This window comes from Nerophis ophidion, linkage group LG08 (assembly GCF_033978795.1).
Source record: "Nerophis ophidion isolate RoL-2023_Sa linkage group LG08, RoL_Noph_v1.0, whole genome shotgun sequence".
In the NCBI taxonomy this organism is placed as follows: domain Eukaryota; kingdom Metazoa; phylum Chordata; class Actinopteri; order Syngnathiformes; family Syngnathidae; genus Nerophis; species Nerophis ophidion.
In genome coordinates, this window is record NC_084618.1 from 20,967,668 (window position 1) to 20,983,272 (window position 15,605).

General features: G+C 42.6%; 1 protein-coding gene across 1 annotated transcript in view; it reads right to left on the bottom strand.

The window, feature by feature from the left end:
* lamc3 (laminin, gamma 3) overlaps window positions 1-15,605 on the bottom strand; it is a 297,472-nt gene that overhangs the window by 86,258 nt on the left and 195,609 nt on the right.

Below are 15,605 nucleotides of genomic sequence, written 5' to 3' on the forward strand. Positions count from 1 at the left end.
AGAGACAAAAAACAGAGTTTGTTGTGTCTACCTGCAGTGATCTTCGGGAGAGTCTCGAAGCCAGGGAAAAAAAATCCCAGTTAAAAAGATTTGTATGAGTTAAAAAAAAATATTGCTTTTCACTCTAAAATTGTCTATGACTGGTTTTCAAAAACTGCGGGGTAGACAGTCCGATGTAATCCACAGTTCTTCCCGCATCCTCCAATCATTTGTGGCAGCTTTGGGGTACTTTGAAGACTGCCAGCAACTTCCAATTTGTTGACAAACTAGAGCAACGCTTACTTCAATCAGCAGATGTCCTGTTGTCATAATTCTCAATAGGTGGATATCTTCACGTCCTCGACAGAAAAGGGTCGCCAGGCACGCGGCACTCCTTCTTCTCCCAAGAGTCCGTCGTGTGTCCAGCAACAACCGCTTCGTCACGACAGCAGGTTCCCCCAAACCCAAGATCTCGTCAATTTTGTTGAGGCCAGTTAAATAGTTCCAATGTTTAGACTTGGAGAGCAGTGCAAAAAGAGGCAACAAGAAAGTTAAGACAAGACAAAACAAAGAAGCAAGCAGGAGAGATAAGGGAGAGGAAAGGTGAGCGTCAGTAGGATTTAAGGTCTAAGCTTCCATCACACTCAAATTTTCACTGCATACCTTTGGTAAGTGCCGGAGTGAGAAGAGATTTTAAAATATGAAGCGCATGCTTACTTTTACCGCATGCCTTTGGTAAGCGCAGGAGTGAGAAGAGGTTTTAAATTAATTAGCGCCCCGGCGGTAAGTCAAGGAAATACGGTATATATATAAAATATATATATATATATATATATATATATATATATATATATATATAAAGGGTGGTCCTAACTAAAGAGGTTGGCATTTTTCTCAGGTCTCAAGAAGGTCTGATATACAAGAACATGTGTGTGTTTTCTTGTAAAATTGCCACTGTTATTGAGAAAAACTGACAACTTTTATCATAATGTTGCAAAAATGTTGAGTTTTTCTCATAAAATTTTGACTTGCGTTAGTAAATTTATGACTTTTATTGTAATACTACAAAAAATTCTAGGTTTTCCCTGTGAAAATACAACTCCTTTTTCACAAGCGTTTTTTATATTGGCATACCATGTATATATTTTTAAATATATTTATATATGTGTATGTATATATATATATATATATTTATATATGTGTATATATATGTGTATATATATATAGAAAGGGTGGTCCTAAAGAGGTTGAAATTTTTCGGAGGTCTCAATAAGGTCAGAAATACAAGAATATGTGTGTGTGTTTGTGTGTGTGTGTGTGTGTGTGTGTGTGTGTGTGTGTGTGTGTGTGTGTGTGTGTGTGTGTGTGTGTGTGAGTGTGCGCGTGTGTTCTGGCAATGCTTACTTAATGGGGACATCGATGTGTTTACACAGTCACCTTTAGGGTACCTCTGATGGTAGGGGGACAAAAAAAAACAGGTCCCCTAAAGGGAACCCTTTTTAAATGATCGTCAGATCCATTCTGAAGATGTATTGTAGGAATGTTGTTACCGATGTTCTGTATTCTGAGGATCATGTCCTAATTAATTTGAATTTTTTATAAAAAACTTTCAATGGTCCTCAGTAGTCACGAACAAATGTGTGTGAATTATGCAAAATGATTCAAATTTGGTCCCCATGAACCATATTAATTATTTTTCCCCAGGGTCTTCACTAAGACTGATCAGCACATTACTTCATCAATCCAGAGATTTAAAGACGTGTATGAGCTAACTGGGCAGTGGGCATTTTACACATTTTTTTTATGCCTCCACAACCTTTAGAAAGGGTGGTCCCCACAAGTTCTGATCAGAAACTTGGTCCCCATTTCAAATGATAACCAGTGTGTGTGTGTGTGTGTGTGTGTGTGTGTGTCTGTGTGTGTGAGTGAGTGTGCGCGTGTGTTCTGCCAATGCTTACTTAATGGGGACATCGATGTGTTTACACAGTCTTCTTTAGGGGACCTCTGACGGTATGGGGACAAAAAAACCAGGTCCCCTAAAGGGAACCCTTTTTAAATGATTGTCAGATCCATTCTGAAGATGTATTTTAGGGTTGTTGTTATTGATGTTTTGTATTCTGAGGATCATGTCCTATTTAATTTAAATTGTTTATTAATTTTTTAAAATGGTCCTCAGTAGTCACAAACAAATTTGTGTGAATTATGCAAAATGATTCAAATTTGGTCCCCATGAACCATATTAATTATTTTTCCCCAGGGTCTCCAGTAACACTGATCAGCACATTACGTCATCAATCCAGAGATTTAAAGACGTGTATGAGGTAACTGGGCAGTGGCCATTTTACACATTTTTTTAATGCCTCCACAACCTTTAGAAAGGGTGGTCCCCACAAGTTCTGATCAAAAACTCGGTCCCCATTTCAAATGATAACCAGTGTGTGTGTGTGTGTGTGTGTGTGTGTGTGTGTGTGTGTGTGTGTGAGAGAGAGAGAGTGTGTGTGTGTGTGTGTGTAGGCAGGCATGTAAAATGCAAATGTGCCAACTTGGACACATCTTCAGGGACTGATCCGTGTGTGTGTGTGTCTGTGTGTGTGAGTGAGTGTGCGCGTGTGTTCTGCCAATGCTTACTTAATGGGGACATCGATGTGTTTAAACAGTCTTCTTTAGGGGACCTCTGACGGTATGGGGACAAAAAAACCAGGTCCCCTAAAGGGAACCCTTTTTAAATGATTGTCAGATCCATTCTGAAGATGTATTTTAGGGTTGTTGTTATTGATGTTTTGTATTCTGAGGATCATGTCCTATTTAATTTAAATTGTTTATTAATTTTTTAAAATGGTCCTCAGTAGTCACAAACAAATTTGTGTGAATTATGCAAAATGATTCAAATTTGGTCCCCATGAACCATATTAATTATTTTTCCCCAGGGTCTCCAGTAACACTGATCAGCACATTACTTCATCAATCCAGAGATTTAAAGACGTGTATGAGGTAACTGGGCAGTGGCCATTTTACACATTTTTTTTAATGCCTCCACAACCTTTAGAAAGGGTGGTCCCCACAAGTTCTGATCAAAAACTCGGTCCCCATTTCAAATGATAACCAGTGTGTGTGTGTGTGTGTGTGTGTGTGTGTGTGTGTGTGTGTGTGTGAGAGAGAGAGTGTGTGTTTGTGTGTGTGTGTGTAGGCAGGCATGTAAAATGCAAATGTGCCAACTTGGACACATCTTCAGGGACTGATCTTTGCCACGGACTGAAGGATGACTTGTAAAGTCAGACTGCACATCTGATATATGCCTGCTTCACCGTGACAGCTGCTGCATCAGCAACCCTCCCAAAGACCGATCACAAGTTGGAAGTAGACAGACACATTCACAAGTGCTATTTTTAACATGCAGTGGGACCTTCAAGGATGGAGTTTTTTTTCTTTTGGAAGATGTATGCCTCTGAAGTCAAACTAAACTTCGGAGTTACAGCAGAAAGATGTGCATACAGTGGAAGCTCGATTCACGAAAGAATCGTGGTACGAACCTTTTGATTTACAAATCACAGACCAGAGGACAACATGCGTGGGTGCACAAACGTTTCCTTCACCCATTTTGGGCGGTGTAGCATTGTGCTACTTTGTATAAAGGGCACCGATTATGCAAAACCAACTTTTCTGACCAATTGGTACCTGTTTTTGTGTATTTGGGATCTGCAAAAATCCCGTAAATGTGAAAGAAAACCGCAAAGTTTGTCAGGCTTGCCCCTGACAGTTTGGTTGTGTTTTAGTTTTTCCTCTGTGTGTGTGTGTCGTATTTCCTGTCTTTAGTTCCTGTCAGCACTCTTATTTTGGTTCAGTTTCCTGTTTGTCTCCCTGAGTGCTGTATCCCCTCAGTTGCGGCTGATTGGCACCTGGCCACACCTGGTGTCAATCAGCCCGTACCTATTTAGACCTGTTTTCTCCTCCAGTCAGAGCTGGATTATTTTAGTGCCGTGTCATGTCAATGTCATTTCTACTTGTCGTTTCTACTGGTCGTGTCATTGCAGCGTAGCGGTAAGCTATATTCGGTGGCTGTTTGTAGCTTACTGTCTTTTGTTCCCTGCTTCAAGTTTGTTTGTTCATAGCCAAGTTTGTTATCCGCTCCGTGCGCGCCTTTTGTTGGTACCCTTTTGTTTGTTGTTGTTCTAGTATTTTAATTTACATCATGTTTTCCTACTCAATGCCTGCCTCCTTCTCTGCATCTTGGGGATTGTCAACAACAAACTTTGACAGGGATATTTATAAAACAATCTTGCCTTTCTTCATACTTCCTCCTAACGAGCCTTTTGTGTCATTTGTCCCAAGTGTGACATCAGCGGATATCTCCATATATGGTATGATTGAACCCAAAAGTGCTTTGCGCGAGTCCGCCACTCTAGTCCAGGCTGTAGTCAATAAAGTCCTTCTTTTTCCCCTTTCCTCTTGTTGTGGGGCAGACTGGCTCGTGCATGCACATGCATCCTCCGCTGTTGCCATTTAGAGTGTCCGTACTGAGATCGGTAGGTCGTGAGTTAAAACCCCGGCCGAGTCATACCAAAGACTATAAAAATGGGAGCCATTACCTTCTTGATTGGCACTCAGCATCAAGGGTTGGAATTGGGGGTTAAATCACCAGAAATTATTCCCGGGCGCGTCAACTGCTGCTGCCCACTGCTCCCCTCACCTCCCAGTAATTATATCAATAATTATAATAATGTGCGGTTGTGGATGGATGGATAGATGATAGAAGAATGGATGGATGGATGGATAAATACATAGATGTGTCGGATGACAATGAGAAACCTTGGAGAGGACCGCAGATGTGGGTGACCTCCCCGCCCTCTAGGGGAGACCGGTGCAATGGACGTCGAGTGGGTCTAGCATAATATTGGGAAAGTCCAGTCCATAGTGCATCTGACATAATAGTGAGAGTCCAGTCCATAGTGCATCTGACATAATAGTGAGAGAGTCCAGTCCATAGTGGAATTAACATAATAGTGAGAGAGTCCAGTCCATAGTGGATCTAACATAATAGTGAGAGAGTCCAATCCATAGTGGATTTGACATAATAGTGAGAGTCCAGTCCGTAGTGGATCTGATATAATAGTGGGAAAGTCCAGTCCATAGTGGATCGAACATAATAGTGAGAGTCCAGTCCATAGTGGAATTAACATAATAGTGAGAGAGTCCAGTCCTTAGTGGATATAACATAATAGTGAGAGAGTCCAATCCATAGTGGATTTGACATAATAGTGAGAGTCCAGTCCATGGTGGATCTGATATAATAGTGGGAAAGTCCAGTCCATAGTGGATCGAACATAATAGTGAGAGTCCAGTCCATAGTGGATCTAACATGATTGTGAGAGTCCAGTCCATAGTGGATCTAACATAATAGTATGAGAGTCCAGTCCATAGTGGATCTAACATAATAGTATGAGAGTCCAGTCCAAAGGGGATCTAACATAATAGTGAGAGTCCAGTCCATAGTGGATCTAACATAATAGTATGAGAGTCGAGTCCATAGTGGATCTAACATAATAGTATGAGAGTCCAGTCCAAAGTGGATCTAACATAATAGTGAGAGTCCAGTCCATAGTGGATCTAACATAATAGTGAGAGTCCAGTCCATAGTGGATCTAACATAATTGTGAGAGTCCAGTCCATAGTTGATCTTACATAATAGTGTGAGAGTCCAGTCCATAGTGGATCTACCTTTGACTAAAATCCCTTTTAACCTAACTTCCCATGTGAAGGGTAACACGTTTTCAATCCACAATGTCGCCATCTCTCAGAAAAATACAAATAACAGGAGTCTTTTTGAACGGATACTTAATGCATTCTTCATTTATGAAGGTCAGACCGTGAGAAAGCAACTTCTCTGGTCCTTAACTTGCATCTTAAAATAATCAAATCTCGGGCATCAATTTTATCATCGTTAAGCCTGCTTTATTTCCAGCTGTGTAAACTGTGTGTGTGTGTGTGTGTGTGTGCGCGCTAATAGAAGAGAGGCAATTTCAAAGTGGGCCTCAAAGCCGTGGTAATGAGCTGGTCAGACGGAGATAAGCAGAGTGCGCATGAAAGTGAAAACAAACTCGCCGCCGTGCTTCCCTCCACGGAGCGCCATTGTCCCGTTTAATCAGCGCGGGCCGGCCTCGCTGTGATTAAGTCCTCTACGCCGAGTACGAGGGATCGCCGCCCCAAAAAAGATGAAGAAGACCATCAAGACCCGGGTGGAAAAAACACAGGTTTAAGGATGAGGTACTAAGTGCGTTGTATCTAGTCTCGGACCATCACGCTCCGGTTTGGATCGCCTGTTCAAGCAAGAACCCAATTGGTTTTGATTGATGGATGTCATAGAAGAGTGGTTTTCAACCTTTTCTGAGACTAGGCACATTTTTGTCGGAAAAAGGTGAAGCTAAGAGTTGGGTGAATCGCTAAGATGAGAGATAAAATAGAAAGCTAAATTGAGGACTAAAATGAAAGCTAATCTGAGATCTGAAATAATATTTTAGGTGAAAGTTAAGCGAATAACTAAGATAATAGCTCATCTAAGAGCTAAGGCAAAAGCTAAGCTAATAGCTAAGCGAAGCGCTAAGATTAGAGTTTAAATAAAAGCTAAAATAAAAGCTCAATTCAGACCTAAGATAAAAGCTACTCTATGAGCTCAGTTAAAAGATAATTGACGAGCTAAATAAAAGCTAAGGTAAGATTTGACCTCAGAAAAAGTTTAAGCTAAGAGCTGGACGAAGCGCTAAGTTGAGAGATAAGATAGAAAGGTAAATTGGGGGCTAAAATAAAAGCTAATCTGTGATCTGAAATAATGTTTTAGGTAAAAGTTAAGCAAAGAACTAAGATAAGGGTTCATCTAAGAGCTAAGCCAAAAGCTCAGGTAAAAGCTAAGCTAATAGCTAAGCGAAGCACTAAGATTTGAGCTTGAATAAAAGCTAAGATCTCAATTCAGACCTAAGCTAAAAGCTACTTTATGAGCTCAGTTAAAAGATAATTGAAGAGCTAGGCTAAAAGCTAAGGTAAGATTTGATCTCAGAAAAAGTTTAAGCTAAGAGCTGGACGAAGCGCTAAATTGAGAGATAAAATAGAAAGCTAAATTGAGGGCTAAAATAAAAGCTAATCTGAGATCTGAGGTAATATTTTAGGTAAAAGTTAAGCAAATAACTAAGATAAGAGCTCATGTAAAAGCTAAGGTAATAGCTAAGCGAAGCGCTAAGATTAGAGCTTAAATAAAAGCTAAGATAAGAGCTCAACTCAGACCTAAGCTAAAAGCTACTCTATTAGCTCAGTTAAAAGACAATTGAAGAGCTAAACTAAAAGCAAAGGTAAGATTTGATCTCAGAAAAAGGTTAAGCTAAGAGCTGGACGAAGCGTTAAGTTGAGAGATAAGATAGACAGTTAAATTGAGGGCTAAAATAAAAGCTAATCTGAGATCTTAAATAATATTTTACGTAAAAGTTAAGCAAAGAACTAAGATAAGAGCTCTTGTAAGAGCTAAGCTAAAAGCTCAGGTAAAAGCTAAGCTAAAAGCTAAGCGAAGCGCTAAGATTTGAGCTTAGATAAAAGCTAAGATAAGAGCTCAATTCAGACCTAAACTAAAAGCTACTCTATGAGCTCAGTTAAAAGATAATTGACGAGCTAAACTAAAAGCTAAGGTAAGATTTGATCTCAGAAAAAGGTGAAGCTAAGAGCTGGACGAAGCGCTAAATTGAGAGATAAGATAGAAAGCTAAATTGAGGGATAAAATAAAAGCTAATCTGAGATCTGAAATGATATTGAACTAAAATAAGGGCTCATCTAAGAGCTAAGCTAAAAGCTCAGGTAAAAGCTAAGCTAAGAGCTAAGCGAAGCGCTAAGATTTGACCCTAAATAAAAGTTGAGATAAGAGCTCAATTCAAACCTAAACTAAAAGCTACTCTATGAGCTCGGTTAAAAGATAATTGAAGAGCAAAACTAAAAGCTAAGGTAGGATTTGATCCCAGAAAAACTTTAAGCTAAGAGCTGGATGAAGCGCTAAATTGAGAGATAAGTTGGACAGTTAAATTGAGGGCTAAAATAAAAGCTAATCTGAGATCTGAAATAATATTTTCGGTAAAAGTTAAGCAAAGAACTAAGATAAGGGCTCATCTAAGAGCTAAGCCAAAAGCTCAGGTAAAAGCTAAGCTAATAGCTAAGCGAAGCGCTAAGATTTGAGCTTAAATAAAAGCTAAGATAAGAGCTCAATTCAGACCTAAGCTAAAAGCTACTCTATGAGCTCAGTTAAAAGATAATTGAAGAGCTAAACTAAAAGCTAAGGTAAAATTTGATCTCAGAAAAACTTTAAGCTAAGAGCTGGACGAAGCGCTAAATTAAGAGAAGGCTAAAAGCTAATTTAGGGGCTAAGATACATTTTCACGCTAAGAGCTAAGCTAGAAGTTATACTAAAAGCGCATGTAAAAGGTAAGCTAAGGGATAAGCTAAAAGATCAGTTAAAAGTTAAGTAGAGAGCTCAAGTTAGAGCTAAAATAAGATTTGAGCTAAAAAAAAAATTCAAGATAAGAGCTGGACTAAGCGCTAAATTAGGAGAAAGCTAAACAGCTAAATTAAGGGCTAAGATAAATCTTAAACTAAGAGTTAAGATAATTTTTGAGCTAAGAAAAAGGTGAAGCTAAGAGCTGGACAAAGCGCTATATTAAGAGAAATATAAAAGCTAAATTAAGGGCTAAAAAAAATTTAAAACTAAGAGCTTAACTTCATGATAATCTGAGATCTGAAATAATATTACAGGTCAAAGTTAAGCAAATAACTAAGATAAGTACTCATCTAAGAACTAAGAGCTAAGCTAAAAGCTAATCTGAGGACTGAAATAATATTTTAGGTAAAAGTTAAGCAAAGAACTAAGATAAGAGCTCATCTAAGAGCAAAGCTCAGGTAAAGGCTAAGCGAAGCGCTAAGATTTGAGCGCAGATAAAAGCTAAGATAAGAGCTGAATTCAGACCTAAGCTAAAAGCGACTCTAAGAGCTCAGTTAAAAGATAAGTGAAGAGCTAAACTAAAAGCTAAGGTAAGATTTGATCTCAGATAAGGTAAACCTGAGAGTTGGACGGAACGCTAAGAGAACGCTAAAAGCTAAGTTAGGGGCATGGATAAATGTTTAGCTAAGAGCTAAATTAAAAACTCAAGTAAAAGTTAAGATAAGAGATGAGCGAAGAGCTCAGTTAAAAGTTAAGTAAAGACCTAAACTAAAAGCTACGGTAAGATTAGATCTCAGATAAGGTTAACCTAAGAGTTGGACAAAGTGCTAAGTTAAGAGAACGCTAAAGCTAAGTTAGGGGCTTGGATAAATGTTTAGCTAAGAGCTAAGCTAAAAATTAAAGTAAAAGTTAAGATAAGAGATGAGCGAAGAGCTCAGTTAAAAGTTAAGTAAAGACCTACACTTAGAGCTAAGATACGATTTAAGGTCAGAAAAAAGTGAAGCTAAGAACTGAACGAAGCGCCAAGTTAAGAGAAAGCTAAAAGCTAAGTTTAGGGCTAAGATAAAAGTTAAACTAAGAGCTAAAATAAGATTTGAGCTCAGAAAATGGTTAAGCTAAGAGCTGGACAAAGCTAAGATAAATGTTAAACTACAAGCCAAACTTCAAGATAATCCGAGATTTGAAATAATATTTCAGGTCAAAGTTAAGCGAAGAACTAAGATAAGAGCTCATCTAAGAGCTAAGCTCAGGTAAAGGCTGAGCCAAGCGCTAAGATTTGAGTTCAGATAAAAGCTAAGATGAGAGCTAAATTCCGAGCTAAGCTAAAAGCCAAACAAAGAGCTCAGGAACAAGCTGTGGTTGGAATATGTCGGCCTCTTCCAAAGACATGTTCTAAGAAGCAGCCGGATGTTTGCCCAGACAGACGACATCTACGCTACGTGACTCAATCACCCACCTGGCCCCGGTCCAACATGACCCAGTCAAGTACCATGTGGCATTTCTAAACGGTGGACCGTGGTCGCCGGCTGACCGGCTGATTACTCGCGGCGTGATTGCGGGGACAAAACTTGAAGCCAGCGACGTCGCGGTGGACGCCCGCTTATAGAAAAGCAATCATCCCTCCTTCTTATCTTTCCTCCCCGTTTCTCGTCCTCAATCTATTCCTCCTCCGTCTGATGGCGGACTGAGCGCGCCGGCACTTAATGCCTTAACATTTTTACCCGCCGCAAATTCAAGCGGCGTCAGTCACGCCGTCGTGGTGCGTTGTTTACTGATGCCTCAACCAGGACCGGCTCAATTCCTTCCATCCTACGCCGCCTCTGACTGACAGATGGCCTCTCGATAAGAATTCGGTATGGCGGCTCCGGTTGACACGATTTTGACAGACGGTCGCCGGAGGAGGTAGTGTAGAAGACCGTGCGAGACGTCTAATGAGACCTGCAGACAACGTCTTAGCCTGAGAACCGAGCAGGGTGTCGGACCCGGTTTTTACTTCCTACCAGAGTCAACCATTGATATATAGAACAGTCATTCTCAAGACCATGTGGTTTAATGTGTTGACGGCGAGACACAGCTGGCAGGTGATTAGATTTCCCATGTGGTACGAGTTCATCCTCACGATTTTCCCGGGAGACTCCCAAATTCCAGTGCCCCTCCCGAGAATCTCCCGGGGCCACCATTCTCCCGAATTTCTCCCGATTTCCACCCGGGAAATAATATTGGGGGCAGGCCTTAAAGGTACTACCTTTACCGTCCTCTCTCACCTGAAAAGGAGACTATTATATAGGTCTCCGTTATCCATATGTTGATCTATAACCCATAAAGTAGGCAGGCACGGAGCTATTTCTCAGCGCGTGTTTACTCCAGCCGGCCCGTAATACACGGACATACAACATCCGGATTCCCATCATGCATTGCTTCAAAACTACGGCGAGTAGTAATGTCCAAAAAACGTAACAGAGACGAAGCAGAAGAGACATGGTGACGACGAGTAAGAAGAAGATGCACGCTTGCAAGTTCCAAAATGATTGGAAAAAAATAATTTCATTTCATTCAGGACAGCTCGAAGGGGAAGAGGGTGTGCTTCAAAACTACGGCAAGTAGTAATGTCCAAAAAAACGTAACAGAGACCAAGCAGAAGAACGAAGAAGAGAAATGGCGACGACGAGTAAGAAGAAGATGCACGCTTGCAAGTTCCAAAATGATTGGAAAAAAATAATTTCATTTCATTCAGGACAGCTCGAAGGGGAAGGGGTGTGCTTCAAAACTACGGCAAGTAGTAATGTCCAAAAATACGTAACAGAGACGAAGCAGAAGAACGAAGAAGAGAAATGGCGACGACGAATAAGAAGATGCATGCTAGCAAGTTCCAAAATGATTGGAAAAAAATAATTTAATTTCATTCAGGACAGCTCGAAGGGGAAGCGGTGTGCTTCAAAACTACGGCAAGTAGTAATGTCCAAAAAAACGCAACAGAGACCAAGCAGAAGAACGAAGAAGAGAAATGGCGACGACGAGTAAGAAGAAGATGTACGCTTGCAAGTTCCAAAATGATTGGAAAAAAAATAATTTCATTTCATTCAGGACAGCTCGAAGGGGAAGGGGTGTGCTTCAAAACTACGGCAAGTAGTAATGTCCAAAAAACCGTAAATGAGACAAAGCAGAAGAACGAAGAAGAGAAATGGCGACGACGAATAAGAAGAAGATGCATGCTTGCGAGTTCCAAAATGATTGGAAAAAAATAATTTAATTTCATTCAGGACAGCTCGAAGGGGAAGGGGTGTGCTTCAAAACTACGGCAAGTAGTAATGTCCAAAAAAACGTAACAGAGACCAAGCAGAAGAACGAAGAAGAGAAATGGCGACGACGAGTAAGAAGAAGATGTACGCTTGCAAGTTCCAAAATGATTGGAAAAAAATAATTTCATTTCATTCAGGACAGCTCGAAGGGGAAGGGGTGTGCTTCAAAACTACGGCAAGTAGTAATGTCCAAAAAAACGTAACAGAGACGAAGCAGAAGAACGTTGAAGAGAAATGGCGACGACGAGTAGGAAGAAGATGTACGCTTGCAAGTTCCAAAATGATTGGAAAAAAATTAAAACATTTTTTATAGGAAAATACTTGAAAATATATACATCCTCCACCGCCCCCATCTCCTGAATTTGCATGTCTATAAGGCACGCCCCCTATGTTTTTGACCGGTAGGAAATCTGGAGGAATTCGGGTGAATGGTCTATAAGGCACGCCCCCAATGTTTTTGCCCGGTAGGAAATCTGGAGGAATTCGGGTGAATGGTCTATAAGGCACGCCCCCAATGTTTTTGACCGGTAGGAAATCTGGAGGAATTCGGGTGAATGGTCTATAAGGCACGCCCCCTATGTTTTTGACCGGTAGGAAATCTGGAGGAATTCGGGTGAATGGTCTATAAGGCACGCCCCCAATGTTTTTGCCCGGTAGGAAATCTGGAGGAATTCGGGTGAATGGTCTATAAGGCACGCCCCCAATGTTTTTGCCCGGTAGGAAATCTGGAGGAATTCGGGTGAATGGTCTATAAGGCACGCCCACAATGTTTATGCCCGGTAGGAAATCTGGAGGAATTCGGGTGAATGGTCTATAAGGCACGCCCCCAATGTTTTTGCCCGGTAGGAAATCTGGAGGAATTCGGGTGAATGGTCTATAAGGCAAGCCCACAATGTTTTTGCCCGGCAGGAAATCTGGAGGAATTCGGGTGAATGGTCTATAAGGCACGCCCCCAATGTTTTTGCCCGGTAGGAAATCTGGAGGAATTCGGGTGAATGGTCTATAAGGCACGCCCCCAATGTTTTTGACCGGTAGGAAATCTGGAGGAATTCGGGTGAATGGTCTATAAGGCACGCCCCCTATGTTTTTGACCGGTAGGAAATCTGGAGGAATTCGGGTGAATGGTCTATAAGGCACGCCCCCAATGTTTTTGCCCGGTAGGAAATCTGGAGGAATTCGGGTGAATGGTCTATAAGGCACGCCCCCAATGTTTTTGACCGGTAGGAAATCTGGAGGAATTCGGGTGAATGGTCTATAAGGCACGCCCCCAATGTTTTTGCCCGGTAGGAAATCTGGAGGAATTCGGGTGAATGGTCTATAAGGCACGCCCACAATGTTTATGCCCGGTAGGAAATCTGGAGGAATTCGGGTGAATGGTCTATAAGGCACGCCCCCAATGTTTTTGCCCGGTAGGAAATCTGGAGGAATTCGGGTGAATGGTCTATAAGGCAAGCCCACAATGTTTTTGCCCGGCAGGAAATCTGGAGGAATTCGGGTGAATGGTCTATAAGGCACGCCCCCAATGTTTTTGCCCGGTAGGAAATCTGGAGGAATTCGGGTGAATGGTCTATAAGGCACGCCCCCAATGTTTTTGCCCGGTAGGAAATCTGGAGGAATTCGGGTGAATGGTCTATAAGGCACGCCCCCAATGTTTTTGCTCCGTAGGAAATCTGGAGGAATTCGGCTGAATGGTCTACAAGGCACGCCCCCAATGTTTTTGCCCGGTAGGAAATCTGGAGGAATTCGGGTGAATGGTCTATAAGGCACGCCCCCAATGTTTTTGCCCGGTAGGAAATCTGGAGGAATTCGGGTGAATGGTCTATAAGGCACGCCCCCAATGTTTTTGCCCGGTAGGAAATCTGGAGGAATTCGGGTGAATGGTCTATAAGGCACGCCCCCAATGTTTTTGCCCGGTAGGAAATCTGGAGGAATTCGGGTGAATGGTCTATAAGGCACGCCCCCAACGTTTTTGCCCGGTAGGAAATCTGGAGGAATTCGGGTGAATGGTCTACAAGGCACGCCCCCAATCTTTTTGCCCGGTAGGAAATCTGGAGGAATTCGGGTGAATGGTCTATAAGGAACGCCCCCAATGTTTTTGCCCGGTAGGAAATCTGGAGGAATTCGGGTGAATGGTCTATAAGGCACGCCCCCAATGTTTTTGACCGGTAGGAAATCTGGAGGAATTCGGGTGAATGGTCTATAAGGCACGCCCCCAATGTTTTTGCCCGGTAGGAAATCTGGAGGAATTCGGGTGAATGGTCTATAAGGCACGCCCACAATGTTTATGCCCGGTAGGAAATCTGGAGGAATTCGGGTGAATGGTCTATAAGGCACGCCCCCAATGTTTTTGCCCGGTAGGAAATCTGGAGGAATTCGGGTGAATGGTCTATAAGGCACGCCCACAATGTTTATGCCCGGTAGGAAATCTGGAGGAATTCGGGTGAATGGTCTATAAGGCACGCCCCCAATGTTTTTGCCCGGTAGGAAATCTGGAGGAATTTGGGTGAATGGTCTATAAGGCACGCCCACAATGTTTTTGCCCGGTAGGAAATCTGGAGGAATTCGGGTGAATGGTCTATAAGGCACGCCCCCAATGTTTTTGCCCGGTAGGAAATCTGGAGGAATTCGGGTGAATGGTCTACAAGGCACGCCCCCAATGTTTTTGCCCGGTAGGAAATCTGGAGGAATTCGGGTGAATGGTCTATAAGGCACGCCCCCAATGTTTTTGCTTCGTAGGAAATCTGGAGGAATTCGGGTGAATGGTCTATAAGGCACGCCCCCAATGTTTTTGCCCGGTTGGAAATCGGGAGGAATTTGGGTTAATGGTTGCCCCGGGAGATTTTTGGGAGGGGCACTGAAATTTGGGAGTCTCCTGGGAAAATCGAGAGGGTTGGCTAGTTTGAACTCGTACCACCTGGTCAATCTAATCCCCCGTCAACTGTGTCTCGCCGTCAGCACTGCAACGCCACCCCCCCTCCCCGTCCAATGGTGCTCTGCCTTCAAAACCATGGACAGAGGCGGTGACCTTTGCTCCTGCAGGCGCGCCGATCACACTCTCCCCTCCACACTTGGGCGGCATAGCTCGGTTGGTGGAGTGGCCGTGCCGGCAGCTTTAGGGTTCCAGGTTTGATTCCGGCTTCCGCCATCCTAGACACTGCCGTTGTGTGCTTGGTCAAGACACTTTACCCACCTGCTCCCAGTGCCACACCCACACTGGTTTAAATATAACTTAGATATTGGGTTTCTATGTAAAGCGCTTTGATTCACTAGAGAAAAGCGCTATATAATTATTTATTTTTTTCTACCTTCAAGGTACTCAAAGCGCTTTGACTTTATTTCCCTATTCACCCATTCACACACAAATTCACACATGCAAGGCCCGAACCAACACCCATCGAGGGCAAGGGTGAAGTGTCTTGGACGTGACTAGGTCGGTGGAAGGCGGGGATCGAACCAGGAACCCCTCAGGTCGCTGGCACTCCATACAGTTCACACTGACTATGTGATAGGTCATGTATCATTCATCCGTTAGGCTCGAAATCGTCATCGGCGTTCCTCTTCCCTGTATCACGTCAGCACATAGTTGGACCTCTCGGCTCGACCCACTCTGTTTTTTTTTAGCGTCCAGGCGTGCAGAGACTGGCGAGGACAGACTCTAATGAAAATGAAGCATGAATTTTTGCATGCATTGCACCTGGCGGTGAGCAGGTCATCCTTCCCAATTCTCATCCGCCACTTTCCCGCAGCCTAATGGCGGGTTGACCTTTTCGCTATATGCGCAAATTCATATTCCCCCCTCACTGGCATCGGGCTCGATTTGCAACGGCTCATATTCTATCCATATTTGCCACTCACCGTCGGGC